General features: G+C 39.4%; 1 pseudogene; it reads left to right on the top strand.

Annotated features, from left to right (window-relative positions):
- The first annotated feature begins 6,845 nt into the window (after window positions 1-6,845).
- On the top strand, window positions 6,846-7,386 carry LOC118839064 (annotated as a pseudogene).
- The last annotated feature ends 8,140 nt before the right edge of the window (window positions 7,387-15,526 follow it).

Below are 15,526 nucleotides of genomic sequence, written 5' to 3'. Positions count from 1 at the left end.
ACCAGTGCCCTGCACTTGGCCCTGTCCAGTGTGCACAGACCTCTCTGTCTCCCTATACCAACCTGGTCTGGAAAAACAACTTACTGTGACTTTTTCTTGGATTTCTCCATTGGGATTTGGTCTGATGCATTTTCTAGATATGTTTGGAGGAATATTGGGGTGGGGGGGGAGCTCCTTGCTGTACTACTTCCTGCTACTCCACCATCTTGGTTCCCTTCTCAATACCTTTTAAGGAAAAACTAGCCTAATTGGTATACAGTGTTTAGGATATTGCTTTTACCACATGGGGAAACCAACAACCTTTTTTCTTCCTCTGATCCTTATTAGATGACCTCTCGCCTGAGAGTATTTGTTGAGCTAGTTTATCTTTCTTTAGAGGACAAGCAGCTTCTCACTCCTTGGAGCATCCAAGTCCCTCTGCTTCAACATGAATTTCAAATTTATTTCTGAGATCCAAGTGTTCAGTGGTTCTTTCTTTTTTCCTTTGTGTGACATTCTCCTATCTTACATCTTTTTGGAACAGTTCAGAATTCAAATTTGCCTCTTTAGACTCTTGTTCTTGGTTTTCATATTGAAGTCCCCACCCCCACCTTTTTTCTCCAGTTTTTAAGCAATATTTTGTTGCTCACAATAACTTGGAGACTCTAGAGACCAGTTCCTTGGCCATCTTTACCTTCTCTTTCTGGAAACAGACAAGCCTGCATGTTGAGCATTGCTGCAGTCACTTATTTATGTTTCTGCTGAAGCTATCAGTCCAAGGCACAGCAAAAAACTCCCCTGCTCTCCATATTAGCTGGAAATGAGATCCTCAGTTTTTGGAGATTCCAAGTCCAAATTTTTCATCCTCCTTTTCACTTTTTTTTTTAGCATCCTATTAACGTTTTGACCATTTTATAGTAACTTGATATATAGTAGCTTTGGTAATGTCATTTCCTCTGCTTAACTAAAATGTTACATCTTTTTGTGAAGCTACTGATGCTACCTTGTAATTCTCTGTAGTACTTGATAGTCATACTCAAATTCTTTCCCTCTCCTCTTTAGAACTTTTTCCTTGATTCTTTCTCATTCTTCAGACTAAGTCTTATACTCAAGTCTTTCTCCCCCCTCCTACTTCCCTGTCTGAAGACCTCCCAAATTATTCCTCTCCAAATTTGGTTTCTGACCTTCCCAATTCCAAAATTTTCCAAATCAGTCTCATTCCTCAAGCTCTACTTTGTCCCTTTCCTCTACACAACCTCTTCCTTTGGAATCTAGAAGTAGAATTCTAATTTTGCATTGATTTGGGTTTTTTTGTGCTGGATTGAATTTCTTCAGTATAGAGAACTCCAGTGTGAAAACTCTCTTCATCATTACAGACTGGAAAGTCATGTGTGTAACTTGTAGTCTTTGCCAGTTACCTGGGGCACTGAGAAGTTGTGACTTGTATATGACAGCAAGTATACTGTCAAAGGCAAAGCTTGAACCTAGTTCTTCCTGATTGCAAAGTTACCTTCCTGTCTACCACGCAAGCTTCCTATTCTAGGTTCTGATTTTAATATTTGTTCCAACAAGCCAATTGTCTATATTGGCAATTTATCATTCCTCTGCTTAAAGATCATATTTTTGTGATGTTATTCTATGCTAACCACATCTAGTCACCTCTTAACTCTTTTTCACAAAGAAAGCACTCATAATATTTCTGTATAAAGCTTCTGTATAGGCTATAGGCCTCTGACTTCTCTGTTTACTTACTCCTAAACTATGTTTTTTTTTAAATAACATTTTTTTGCCTTCTTCCCTTATTTTCCCAAAAGTTACTGAACATTAAAGTATACCTTGATTGCACTTAGGAGGTCTTATTGAGTTATTTATAGAATTTCCTTACCTCCTCATCCTTTACAACAGATATAAGTGACAATTCTTTTCACAGTGGTCATTTTGTAAAACTTACCACAAGTACTGCACGGGTCTCACAAAATATAGTTTCTTGTTGCCTTTGAATGCCTGCGCATTAAAACCAACTCATTCATTTGCCTCTCTGAGGGAAAATCTGTTCCCAGGCCTTTCACTGAGATGTACCTTTCTTTTTACCCCTAGTTTTCTTTCTGGTGAGAATGCCAAGATTAATATAATTCAATTTCTCCAATAATATATTCACCCAGTCATTGGAAAAGACCTTGCATATATAGTATCAACAATTATGTTAACAGTTATAGCTGGCCCCAAAACTATAATTTGGTGCATCTTTCTGCCATTGTCACTGCAGAAGCAGCAGGGGCGGCACTGGAGCAAAAACCATTTTGTATTTTCTTTATGAGTTGCTATGGTCCTTAGCTAGGCTGGTTCTTAGGAAGTGGATATAGTCTGTGGTAGAGATAGTATTTGATATTCTTCTAGCAGGTTCTCTGCAACCTTCTACTCTGTTGGCAACACTTTTTGAAGATCTCAGGGTTAACAACTTATGGTTAAGCTAGTGATAATGAGGATTATAGAGGAGCCAAGCTCTATCACATTGAAGACATAAAAAGGGCACCAGATTGAATAATGATCAAGAAATCCAAAGAGAAATAACAGTGAGCCTTTTCATCCACTCCAACAAGGATAGCCAGAAGCTTTTGTACACTGGGAGGGGGATGAAACCAGGGAAGGCAGCACACATTCAGGGACAGAGACCAGAAGTCAGCCAATACTTTCTTACCAGGGATGATGAAGGAGGCCCCGAAGACTTCAGTCCTCTCCCTGGGCTGATTCACCCGCCAACCAGTGCCCTGAGCAGAGGCTGACCATGAGGTCAGGTGGAAGCCAGTGGTAGGAGATCAGAAAATATTGGCCTGGATTAAAAAGGACTGGGCTACTCCAACCAAGAGCCTGGCCCCAGCACAAAGTCCCAAATCAACAACCAAGGCTGAATGTATGAGTAAATGGAGGTAAAAAATACTGAGTAATAAAGAAACATTATGCAAAGTCTCAGAAAATAAATGGTTTGGCCACAGACAGGCAGCCAGGTGGTATACTGGCTAGAGCTCTGGATCTGGAGTCAGTGAGACCTGAGTTCATATCTAGCTTCAGATACTCATTAGTTATATGACCCTGGGCAAGTTACTTAACCGTTGTCTGCCTCAGTTTCCTTGACTGGAAAATGGGGATAATAATAGCACCTACCTTCCAGGGTTGTTGTGAGGATCAGATGAGATAATTTGTAAAAGTGTTTAGCACAGTGCCTGGCACATTATTGTAGGTAGTTAATAAATGCTTGGACAGCTAGGTGGCACGGTGGATAGACAGCCAGGCTTGGAGTCAGGAAGACCTGAGTTCAAATACAGCCTCAGACACTTACTAGTTGTGTGACCCTGAGCAAGTCACTTAACTAATCCTGTTTCCCTCAGTTTCCCCATCTGTAAAATGAGTTGGAGAAGGAAATGGCAAACCACTCCGTTATCAAACCGTAAATGGGGTCACAAAGTTGGACAAAAATGAAATAACTGAACAATAAATGCTCACTGAATTGTCTTGACAATGACTCCAAAAGACAAGAAATATTAGAACAACATCAAAAGATTGGAAAAAATGGAAGGAAATATAAGGTAGCTACTATTAAAATAACTGATCAAGGGGAAGAAAAAGAATGAGAGAATTTTAAAATGATCAGATTCCCTGAAAACCATAACTGAACAAATTACTTTTCCAGCCTATTTATTTTTCCCATGTCCCCCTTTAGGGTTATCTTGGAGTAGTAATAATAAATAATTTGGGTTTAATTTGTGTTAATGATTTTGCTTAAAAGCACTGGAAATATGTTGAAACCAGCCCTGCTGGATTCATTACTTTCCAAAATGCCTGGAGGCATTACATAGGCATTGACTTATATCCAAAATTTCAAAAAATCATTAGTTCTTGAGTTTAAAAGAAATGGGGGGATGAGGGAGTTTTTAATCTTTTTCATTTTTTTATTTTAATGAAGTACAAAATATTGGACTATATAGGAGGGCATATAACTCATTCTTACTAATGACTAGTAAAAAAAATGGATACCATATTTCAAAAAATCATAAATTGAAAATTGCCAGGAATGTCAGAACCTAAATCGAAAGCTTTTAGGTCAAAGAAAAAATACTACAAGCAGCAAGAAAGAAAGTATTTCAATACCAGGAAACCAGTCAGGAGCACACAGAACTTGACAGCAACTACTATAAAGGTAGGGGAAAGAAAGACTTCAAGTATGATATTCCCAAAGGCAAAATAAAGATTTGCATCCAAGAATAACTTACCCTGTAAGATTAAGTATACTCCTTCAGGGAGAAAAATTGAACCTCAAATAGAATAAGAAGACTTTAAAATATTACTGATGAAGAGACCAGAGCTGAGTAGAAACTTCAAAATACAAAGAGAAGAGTTAATAGAAACCTAGAAAGGTAAATAATTGAACAATTGGAAGAAGTTAAATGATGAAGCACTTTCACTCTTCTAGAAGAGAAATTCACAATCCTAATGTTTTTAAAGACTACAAAAGGAGTCAAAGAAGACAAATAGTACCTGGGTATGGCTTTGTCAGGAAAGAAAAGGGAGGGGGAAAAGGGAAGACGTCAGGAAAGAAATGAGGAAGACGGGGGAACTTACTATTTCTTAGCACTGGACTGTACAAGGAGAAGTACATTATACTAACGTGAAGGAAAGGGTAGAAAAATAGCAATCAAGATGAATCTCCTTCTGAATTGGACAAGGGAGGGCTGAACACACACAAACATGAAGTGTAGTGCAGAAGTACACTGGATTCAATAATGAAACAAGTGGACACAGGGTGAGGGAAGGTGGTTTAAGACTAGTATTGAGAAACGAGTTACAAGGAATACAAACTAACTTCAGAAGGGTGTATTGTAAAGAAATTAAAAAGCGGTGATCACAGTCATTCTTTTTCACTATGGTCTTTGTAAAGCAGGGCATGGAGAGCAAAAGTATGAAAACTTTTTTAAGTTAATTTTTTTTTTAGTTCTTTCTCTTTCTTTTTTGAAAAATTAAATTTCTAATTTTTTTTTCCACAATGAAAAGCTACCTTCTCTCCTTTTCACTTCCTTTCCCCTATGCTCCTGCATTGAGAAAGAAACACAAAATCCCATGATAAATATACCACTAGGCAGAATAAATTTCCCCACTGTCCACATTTAAAAAGAAAAGGTTTATTTTGGGGGGACGAATAACTGATTTTATTGTATAAGACAGCAGCTCTGTAATAAAACTTGAATTAGTTTTTGAAAGGATTTTTTAGTTTAATCCACAGTATCAATTTAGTTTCACATACAAAATGTTTCATAAAATTACACTTTATACTTTCATTTGAATATCTCACTTAAATTTCCTGATGCAAGAAAATGAAACCACAGATAGGTATGAACAAAAGCAAAATATTAAACAGAATATCTACTTTACTATAACCTCCTAAATAGTTCATAGTTTTCTCAGCTCTACTGATTTAGAAATGAATGGCGCCTATACATTACAGTAAAAAGTAAATTATATCTACCAAATTTGTATAAACTAGGTCCTGGTGAATATATGTTTTAAAACAGCTTAGAGCCACCAGAACTATAATTAGTCAAGTAATATGCTAAATGATAAGGAACCAGGAGGAAACAAAACATTTCCTATTTGTAAGTTTCCGTGGATGATCACAATTATCAGAAATACGTCCACATGAATCACTCTAAAAGTGTATGTCTAAGTTACACTGTCTAAAGGAAAAGGACACTCTTTATGATGGGATTAAAAAAATAGAAATATCAATCTTATATGCCTCAACTGTAAAAATTTGTTTTAAGAAAGACAGTGACCATTTTATAGTTTATTTAAAACCTGTTCTGATTTGAAGAGTTCCAAAAGTTTATACATCATTATTGCTGGAAAATTTGAAGACAGTTATAAACAGCAATAGTGATGAGTCAGAATCATTTCCCTTCATGTACTAATATGTAGTAAACCCTCACCACAATACTGTAAGGTAGGTGCTGTTATCGTTTTCATTTTACAGTTGAGGAAAACTGAGGCAAATAGAGGTTTAGGTGATTTGCCCAGGGTCACACAGCTAGTGAGAGTCTAGCAGGATATGAACTCAGGTCTTCCTGACTCTGGGTCCAGCTTCTCTATTCACTGGGCCGCTTAGCCGCCTCCCCTCTGGAATCATGGTTGGTGGTTGCAATGATCATTTCTAAAGTCTTTCATTGCTTTTTGTCATAATAATAATGTTATTTGAATAAAATGTTCTTGGGGCAACAAGGTGGCACAGTGGATGGAGCATCAGCCCTGGAGTCAGGCGGACCTGAGTTCAAATCCAGCCTCAGACACTTGACATTTATAGCTGTGTGACCTGGACAAGTCACTTAACCCTGATCTCCTTGTCAAAAAAATGTTCTCGTGGTTCTGGTCACTTCACTCTCCATCAATTCACACAAGTCTTCCCAGATTTCTCTGAAACCATTTCTTGGATCATTTCTTAGACCACAATAATATTGCATTATGTTCGTATACCATAAATTATTCAGCCATTCCCCAATGATGGGCACCCAATTCTTTGCTACCATACAAAGAGCTGCTATAAATAGAAAACTTAAAGAATATAAAAGAGGGAAATAAATGACAATCATAATTATGAATGTGAATGGAATGAGCTCACACGTTATGGGGAGGAAGATAGTAGGATGGGTTGAAAAGCAGAAGTCAAGCCTTGTACAGGCAGTGCTGAGAGCAGGTCAAGCCAGTCTAGTCTGTGTTCAGGTGGCGGCTGTGGCTGTGGGAGCAGCTGAGCTCAACACTCTTCAGGATCACAGCTTGGGCCCACACCCAAGCTCCTTTTGCCCCAGCAGTGGTCACAAACCATGATGTCAGCTTTAGAGGAGCTACAGAAGGACCTGGAAGAGGCGAAAGAGTGCTGGAAGTCCATGATGCTCTAATAGCAGAGAAAGTCAAACTGGAGACAGGGATCAAACACAAGCCAGCAGAATGGACAGGAGAAACTGTTGATGATGAGAAGTTGACAGCTGTGGCTGCCTCCATTTCAGTTGGTTACACAGCGAAAATCAGCAGTCATGGAGAGACCAATCCAATGCATTTGTGAAAATCTACATTACCTTAACTAGTGTTCCCCAAATCCCCACTTAGAATACATAGGTGCCATTTGAGCTTTTGGTAAGAATCTAAATGGGGAAAAACTACCCCATGAACTTACTGACGTTAATCTCTGTGGAAGGTCATTTAAGAAAGATCAAGAGTTCTTGAATTATGCAAAAAGAAGTTGGAACAGAATTGGGATCACCGACCCACATGATTATGAAGGTGCTACAGAAGACTTATGAAGGTGGAGAAAATGAAATGAAAAAGACCCATCACTAAAGTCTAGTGAAATCGAAAGAGACATAAACTAAAAGAGAGAGCAATTCTGGAGCAAAAAAGTCCTTCACCCACTAATGTGAATATATTGTTTCCAATAGCTGTGTAGGTGCATTTGACAAATGCATTGTTATGTATCTTTCTTCCAAGCAAAGACTATGAACTCTTTCCATTTCATGTTGGAGGATTTATTTAAAATAAAAAATGCTTTTATTTCAAAAGACTTTTGAGGAGGATTGCCTTAGTGTCTTTATTTTTGTGTGCACAAAAATGTCGTTTCTTTATTTCAACATCAAAGAAGCCTTGCTAATTTAAAAATGTTATATACATGTACACATATATAATACGTACATATATATATATATATATATGTATGTATGTTAAAGGCAGAATCCAACATGTTTATTTGGTTGTTGCTTTTACAAGAAACACACTTGAAACAAAGATTCACACAGTGAAAATGCTGGGCTAGAGCACAATTTATTAAGCTTCTGGCAAACTCAAAAAGTATGTGTAGCAATCTTGACCTTGGACAAAGCGACTGTAAAACAGAAATCGTTAAAAGGGATAAAACAAGGGAACTACATTATACTTAAAGGCACCACAGACAATAAATAACATTGACACAATATACATGCACTGAATGGCATCATATCTATCGAAAGGAAAAGTTAACTGAATCAAATGGAGAAACAGATAACAAAATTATAATTATTGGAAACCTCCTTGGGCTCCTTTCAGACCTAGACAAATCTTAACAAAAGATAACCAAAAATGCCTGTAAAGAATTTTAGAAAAGTTAGATATAATAAATCACCAATGATTACTGAACTACAAAGGCAATGAACATTTGTATAGCCCCTTTACAAAAATCCAATATGCACCAGGACATTAAAACCTCATAATCAAATTTAGAAAAGCAGAAATGTCAAAAGTAACCTTTGCTGAGCACAATGTGACAAAGTATAATGAATAAAGGAAAGAAAGGATTCAAAGTTAAATGGAGACTAAAGAATTTAATCCTAATGACTTGGTTGGCAGAGGATGAATTTTAGCACTGGGTAGCTACCAAAGCCCCAGGTCCTGGCATTGCCACCCACCTCTGGCTTTCAGGGCCTCCTGGGCCTTTTCCAGAGCTGGCCTGCCATGGGACAAGACCCTCTCTACCTCCAATTCTCAGGACTTTGTACAGCACAGGCAAGGCACCACTGACATCTGAATGAGGTCTAGTACCTATGTGTGGCTCCCACAAGATACATCACCTGCTGCAAGGTTGGCCCTTGGACATTCTAATCACGTCATTCTCTCAAGTTGACTGCTTTTTAATTACTGATGACTCTGCCTGAACTCACTCCACCATGGTTTGTGATAGTCCCAACTCCCTTTAAACCTCCCTCCGCAACACCCTGCCAATTTTTTGCTGCAGGTCTGCCTACACTTTCCATTGTGTCCTCTGGAATTCCTGCTTCATAAACAACAAACTTCCTATTTTTAAATCTCTTCCTTTCTTATTTCTTCCTTCCTTTGCCGCTCAATGAAATCTGCTTCCTTTCCTAATTAGACTCACATTCAGAGCTTCTTTGAAGAAATGTAGCCACTGGAAGCTTCATTTTCTACCTTGATGGACATCCCACATCATTAACTTTTTTTTTGGATCAGCAATCAACTGGGGAGACTCAAACCACTGGTAAGTACTGCGTAGCTGGAAATGAAACAAGCGGGGGATGTCTCCACAAGTTTGAATTTCTGTGACGTGCCTGGGGCAGGTACAGAATATCTGTGCATGCTTCAAGGTGGGGAATCTCCGATCTTCTTTCCTAACTTAACATTTATGGTCCTCAGCAAATACCCAGGTTGGTTTTTTTGTTTTTTTTTTTTTTACAGTTTTCTTCCCACATCCTCAATCCCTCAGCAAAGTCTTCTGGACCCCTTGGAAGTTCAAGCATTATTTTTTCACTTGCTACCCAAGTGTTACGTAGGAAAGGGGTCTCAGAATAGTCAACATGGCTAAGATCTTATGCATGTGGTTCCAAATTTACATCTAGTGCTCACAATAATTGACCAAATAAACAGTTACAGATTCAATAAATGACATTTTATAGAGCTTACCTGGGATTATCGTTTGTTTATTACTTTAAAAGGGCCTAATAGAAAACACTTGAAATTAAAAAAAAAAAAGAACATGAACTAAAGCAAAGCTATCAAAAAAGCAAAAATTGGAGAAAAGAAAAATTAAGCTACCCCTCGCAGAGAAAGAAACTCTTAACCACAAATTACTTCCTAAAATATCTGGAGTTTTTTCCCACAGGGATTAGGCCCTAGAGTTCGTATCAATTGGAAATAACCCCCTCACCCTTCAGAACATAAATCCAGTGCTATGGTTCCACATATGGTATGTGTTAAAATGTCTGTCTCATTTTGTACCTATCGGTTCCATCACTTCTTTGTCAAGAGGTGGAAAATTTACTCCATCGTAATCTTCTGGTGTCATGATTCTGATTGCATTGAACAAAGTTCTTAGGTCCTTTCAAAGGTTTTTTTCTTTATAATGTTGGGGTTATTGTATAAGTTTTTCTGCTGGTTCTACTCATTTAATTCTGTATCAGTTCATACAAGTCTTTCAGGTTTCTCTGAATCTATCACTTTGCCATTTCTTATGGCACAACAATATTACATATACACATAATATGATTTAAGCTGTTTCCCAGTTCATGGGCAGCCACTTGTTTCTGTCAGTCAACAAGAATTTAGTAAGCATTTATAATGAGTCAGCTAGATGTCTCAGTCAATAGAGCATTGGGGCTAGAGGTGGGAAGATCTAAATTGAAATCCAGCCTTAGACACTAGCTGTATGACCCGGGGCAAGTCACTTGATCTGTTTGTCTACTGGAGAATTAAATGGCAAACCTCTCCAGCATCTTTGTCAGGAAAATCCCATGAACAGTATAGCCCACGGGGATCACAAAGTCAGACACAAGCGAACAACAGCAACATGTTGCGTCATGTGCTAAATGCTAGAATGCAAAGAAAGGCAAAAAACCATTGCTCCTGTTTTTAAGAGGCTTATATTCTAATACACAGAGAGAGGAGACAGCATTTAAATGACTAAATGGAGAGGTGGATGCCTTACCATTGTACCCAGCTGCATTTCCTGCCTGGTTTCTAGCCTTCTGTAGGATGAGATTCCATCTTCCCAGGATGTTGCTGCTGACACGTGGGGACAGGGTACCATTCCATCAAATTTCTGGCCCAGTCTCCTGCCTTGGAGAAAGAGAGTAACACCACTCCATCTCCTCCAAGCTCTTGCTCAACATCTGAGCTGTCTAAAGGGGACCTGGTTCCCTACTGAAGACAGAAGCTCTCTGGCCATGCTCTCCAGCACTGGCTGCATTTTCACTCATGCTCTTCCACTTACTGATCAGGTGGAGGAATTAGAATATTACTTTCTTTCCACTGCCACTTCAAGTTCTATCATCACTTGGTAACCTCCTCTCCTTGCGGGTCCATACAATTCACATATGCCACCCAACCAAACTCCTGGTAGCCACTGTCTACAGACCTCCGGGATACTCCTTTTCTTTCCTCAGGGAGTTCAAAATCTTTCTTCTCCAACTCCTCCCCTCATACTATGGACTTCAAAATTCATATTGAGACTCTCAAACACCCTACCTCTCCATTTCTCATCCTAGTCATTTCCCATGATCTATTCTATTCCACCTCAGCTACACAAAGATGGTCGCAGTCTTGATTTTTCTATGCCTACAACGTATCACCTCCATGTTTAAATATTCTGAAATTCCCTTATCTGATCACAGCCTATTAGCTATCCACTTCTCCCTTGTCTTCTAGTAGCAAATCCGGTTCTTCTTCTATACCTTGATCTACAACCCCTTGGCCCTTCAGTCCTCTCCCAGGCTATCACCTCTGCACTGGCCCACTCCTTCTTCCACATCTTGACCCCTCGGTGAACCAGCTCAACTCTACACTGTCTGCTTCTTGAGTCCCTAGATTCCTTAACATATTGCTGCTTGTGTCTTACAGCCTTGGATGGCTCCCACCGTGTCTTTGCTCTTGCAGCATGTTGTTGACTGAAGGTGGAGAAAATCATTCAACTATCCTGAGTCCACCACAAATCTGTGTTATATAATTGCAACTGGAACTTCACTGCTGCTACGCAATCCTTCTATATCTCTCTAATCAATTCTATTCACTACAGAGGCTCTTCCAAACCTTTTCACCTCTCCTCAAATCTCCCATCGTCCCCCATCCATCTGCCATCTTGGCTGATAACTTGCCTTATATTTTACTGAAAAATTGTGGCCATTTGCTGAGAGCTCCTTCTTTTTTTCCTCTTCATCTCACATCACTCATATGCTTTCTGCCATTATGTTCTCCTCCAGCCATGCGCAGGTGGAGGTGGCCATTCTCCTTACCAAAGTAAACCCCTCTACCTGCATAAGTGATCTCATTCGATCCCATCTCCTCCAACAGATTGACCCCTCTGACATCCCCATTGTATCACTCATCTTCAATCTTTCCCTTCTACTGGTTTCTTCCCTGATGCCCATGTCTCCACCTACCTCATCCTCAAAAAAACCTTCACTTGATTCTTCCCCTTGCTAAATATCATCCCAGATTTCTTCTGCCATTTGTAGCTAAAGTCTTCGAGAAAGCCATCTACAATTGGTGGTGCCACTGTCTTCTTAACTCTCTATAGGTTTCTGCCCTCACCATTCAACCAAAATTATTCTCTCCCAAGTTACCAATGATCTCTTAGTTGCCAAATCCAATGGCTTTTCTCAACCCTCAATCTCTTTGATCTTTCTGCACCCTTTGATACTGTTTATCATTCTCTTCTCCTGGATAATCTCTTCTCTCTAAGGTTTTGGGAAAATGACCCTTTCCTGATACTACTCCTACCTATCTGACCAGTCCTTTTTAGCCTTGTTTACTCATGCTCATTGACCATGAGGTTTCTCACAGGGTTCTGTCCTGGGCACTGTTCTCCCTCTATGTACTTCACTGGGTGATTGTGTCAGCTCCCATGGATCCAACGATCATCTCTATGCTGGTGATTCTCAAATCTCCTTATCCAGCCCTGACCTCTCTACTTCAGTCTTGCATTTTAGTCAGTCAATAACATTTAAGTGCATCCTATGGGCCTGATACTATATTAAATGAAGAGGTTACAAATACAAAAAAAGAAAAACAGTCCCTGTCCTCAAGTTTACAATTTAATGGGGGTAGACAGACAAGACACTAGAGGAAGCTGAAAAGCTCAGGGGACAGAGAAGAGCTACTGGGTGAGGGGCATGATGGAGAAGACCAAAGGAATGCAGCCAGGTAGGAAATAAAGAGATGGCTGGCCTGGGCTCCTTCTGTTGATCTGCCCTCCAATCAGTGGGAGCAGAGTACTAATAGGACTGATGAGGTGGTGAGCATCCAGGCTTTTCAATCTTACAGCAAGATGAAGTTGCTGGAGGCATGAGGAAGTCTAATGGAGGTGGCTGGGTGGGAAATAAGAGACATCCCCAACTCCCCACCAGACATCTCAAACTGGATATCCAGGAGACATCTTAACTCAACATGTACAAAATCGAACTCATTCTCTTTCTCCCCAGCCTCTCTCCTTTCAAACTTCCTTATTGCTGTCAAGCAAACTACCATCCTCCTAGTCCCCCTGGCTCACAACCCAGTTGTCACCCTCACCTCTTCACTATTGTTTATCCCCCGTATCCAATCTGTTGCCAAGACCTGATTTCCCCTTTGCGACATCTCTTGAATACGACCCCTTCTCTCCTCTGCCACTGCCTGGACTGCTACAATACCTGCTGGTTGGTCTGCCCACCTCAACTCTCTTCCCACTCCAATCAATCTTCCATTCAGCCACAAAAGTGATTTTCCTAAAGCTCTGGTCCAATGTAATTTCCTCCCCCAAACCTCTAGTATCAAATACAAAATCCTGTTTGGTGTCCAAAGCCCTTCCTAAGCTAGCCCCACTTGTAGCTTTCTAGTCTCCTTATACCTTATACCCCACTACATTCTCTTTGATCCAGTGACACTGGACTCCTAGCGATTCCTCATACAAGACCCTCCATTTCTTAGCTTCTGGGCATTTTCTTTGGCTGTACCCCAAGCCTGGAAGGTTCTCCTTCATCTCCACCTCCTCACATCCTTTGCTTCCTCCAAGTCTCAGCTAAAATCTCACCTTCTATAGGAAGGCTTTCCGAATCTATCTTAGTTCTCACACCTTTTCTTTGTTGATTATTTCTTCTTTATCCTGTATAGAGCATGTTTGTACATAATTGTGTGTATGTCATGCCCTCATTAAATTCTAAGCTCCTGAAGGACTGGGTCTTTTGACTTTCTTTGTATCCCTAGCTCTTAGCAAAGTGGTTGGCACATAGTAGGTGCCTAATAAATGTTTATTAACTGGCTGAAATAACTGTGTACATATAACTATAAATGTAGGCACATTCAGTGTAAATGAAAGGTTATCTAAGGAGTCCCTTGCTGCAACAAAAAATGCTGCTGTATTTTTCTATGTATATCTTCCCCTCTGTCATAAGATTGTAGATTTATGGCTAGAAGGGGCCTTAAAGTCTAGAGTCTAACTCTCTCATTTTATAGATGAAGCCCAGAGTAATTAAATGAGTTGTTGAGCATCACACAAATAGAAAGTGTCTGAGGCAAGATATGAACTCAAGTCTTCTAGACTCTAAGTCCTGAAATCTATTCAGTATCCAAGATTTCTCCACAATATTGACCTCTTTGGAATATATTCTCAGTATAGTTATCACTTTGGATGTAGTTCTAAATTGCTTTCTAGAATGGCTGCACCAATTTATAATTCTACCAATGGTGCATTAGTTGCCTGTCATCTCATAGTCCCTCCAATAATTATCATTTTCTGTTTTATCATCTCTGAAAATCTCATGGGTATGAGGTAGGACCTCTGAGTTGTTTTAATTTGCATATCTGGTATAATTAGCAATTTGGAGCATTTTCATGTGGTTGTTGATAGATTGCTTTTCTCTTTTGAGAACTGACTGTTCATACCTGTTGACTATCTATTGGGAAATGGCTCTTAATCTTATATATCTGCATCAATTCCCTATATATTTTAATTATTAGTCCTTTATTAAAAAATTTACTTCAAAGATTCTTTTCTCAGTTCATTGTTTTCTAATTCTAATCTTACTGTTTTTGTTTATGCAAAATCTTTTCATTCTTATATAATTAAACTTCATTTTAATGTTTCTACCTCTTGCTTGATCAATAACTCTTCCCTGCCCATAGTTGTGAAAGGTGTCTCTTTCTTTCTCCTCTAATTTGATCTGACTTTTTATATCTGCATCATATGTATCCATTTGGAGCTTACTGTGGCATACTGTAGGAATGCTGTCCACATGAAACCTAATTTTTGGGAGCAGAGGCAGTTTTTTTGTAAAATAGTGTGAGTCCTTATTCTCAGTGTAATTTTTAAAATGGTGGGGGAGATGTGAGCATGTTTGTAGGCAGCAGAGTAAGAACCAGAAGAAGAGAATGGAAATTAGAGATGGGAGATGATAGTGGGGCTAATATGCTGGCAAAGATGGGAGAGAACATGAGTACATGTACTGGGTTCAGCTTTGGCAAATACAAGGATCACCTCCTCATTACAGATTAGAGCAATGGAATAGATAGTGAGGGATCATGTCAGGGAATGTGAGATGAGAAGGAACTAGCAGCAAATGGCCTGGATGTTTTCAGTGAAGGATGAGATGAATCCTCAGCTGAGAGGGTGGGATTAAAGGGTCATGTGTGAAGATTGAAGATAAAATATATTTAGAACAGTTGATGTGGGGAATGGGATGGATAATCAGGGAGTAGAAGGATTGTTTTGCTGCAATGAGGTCCCAGTTGAGATTAGGCGCCATCAATTTGAAGTGGATTCAATCAGCATGGATTCATGACTTCCTCTAGTTTCATTCAGTAGCATGTGAGTAATAGTGAATGAGGCAGATGGTAGGATAAAACCACGATTGGGGTTTGGCAAGCATGAGTTGCAAGGGAGTGGAGAGCTGAGGATCATATAGAGCTGAAGCAAGGGGTCAGGACAGAAGTGACGATGGTCTTGGAAAGTCTTGAGGAGCAGAACTGAAGGTCATGGTGAGGACAAAGAATACAT

Source organism: Trichosurus vulpecula, chromosome 1, assembly GCF_011100635.1.
Source record: "Trichosurus vulpecula isolate mTriVul1 chromosome 1, mTriVul1.pri, whole genome shotgun sequence".
In the NCBI taxonomy this organism is placed as follows: domain Eukaryota; kingdom Metazoa; phylum Chordata; class Mammalia; order Diprotodontia; family Phalangeridae; genus Trichosurus; species Trichosurus vulpecula.
Note: the sequence above shows the minus strand (reverse complement) of the source record. Positions and strands in the feature narration are given on the sequence as shown.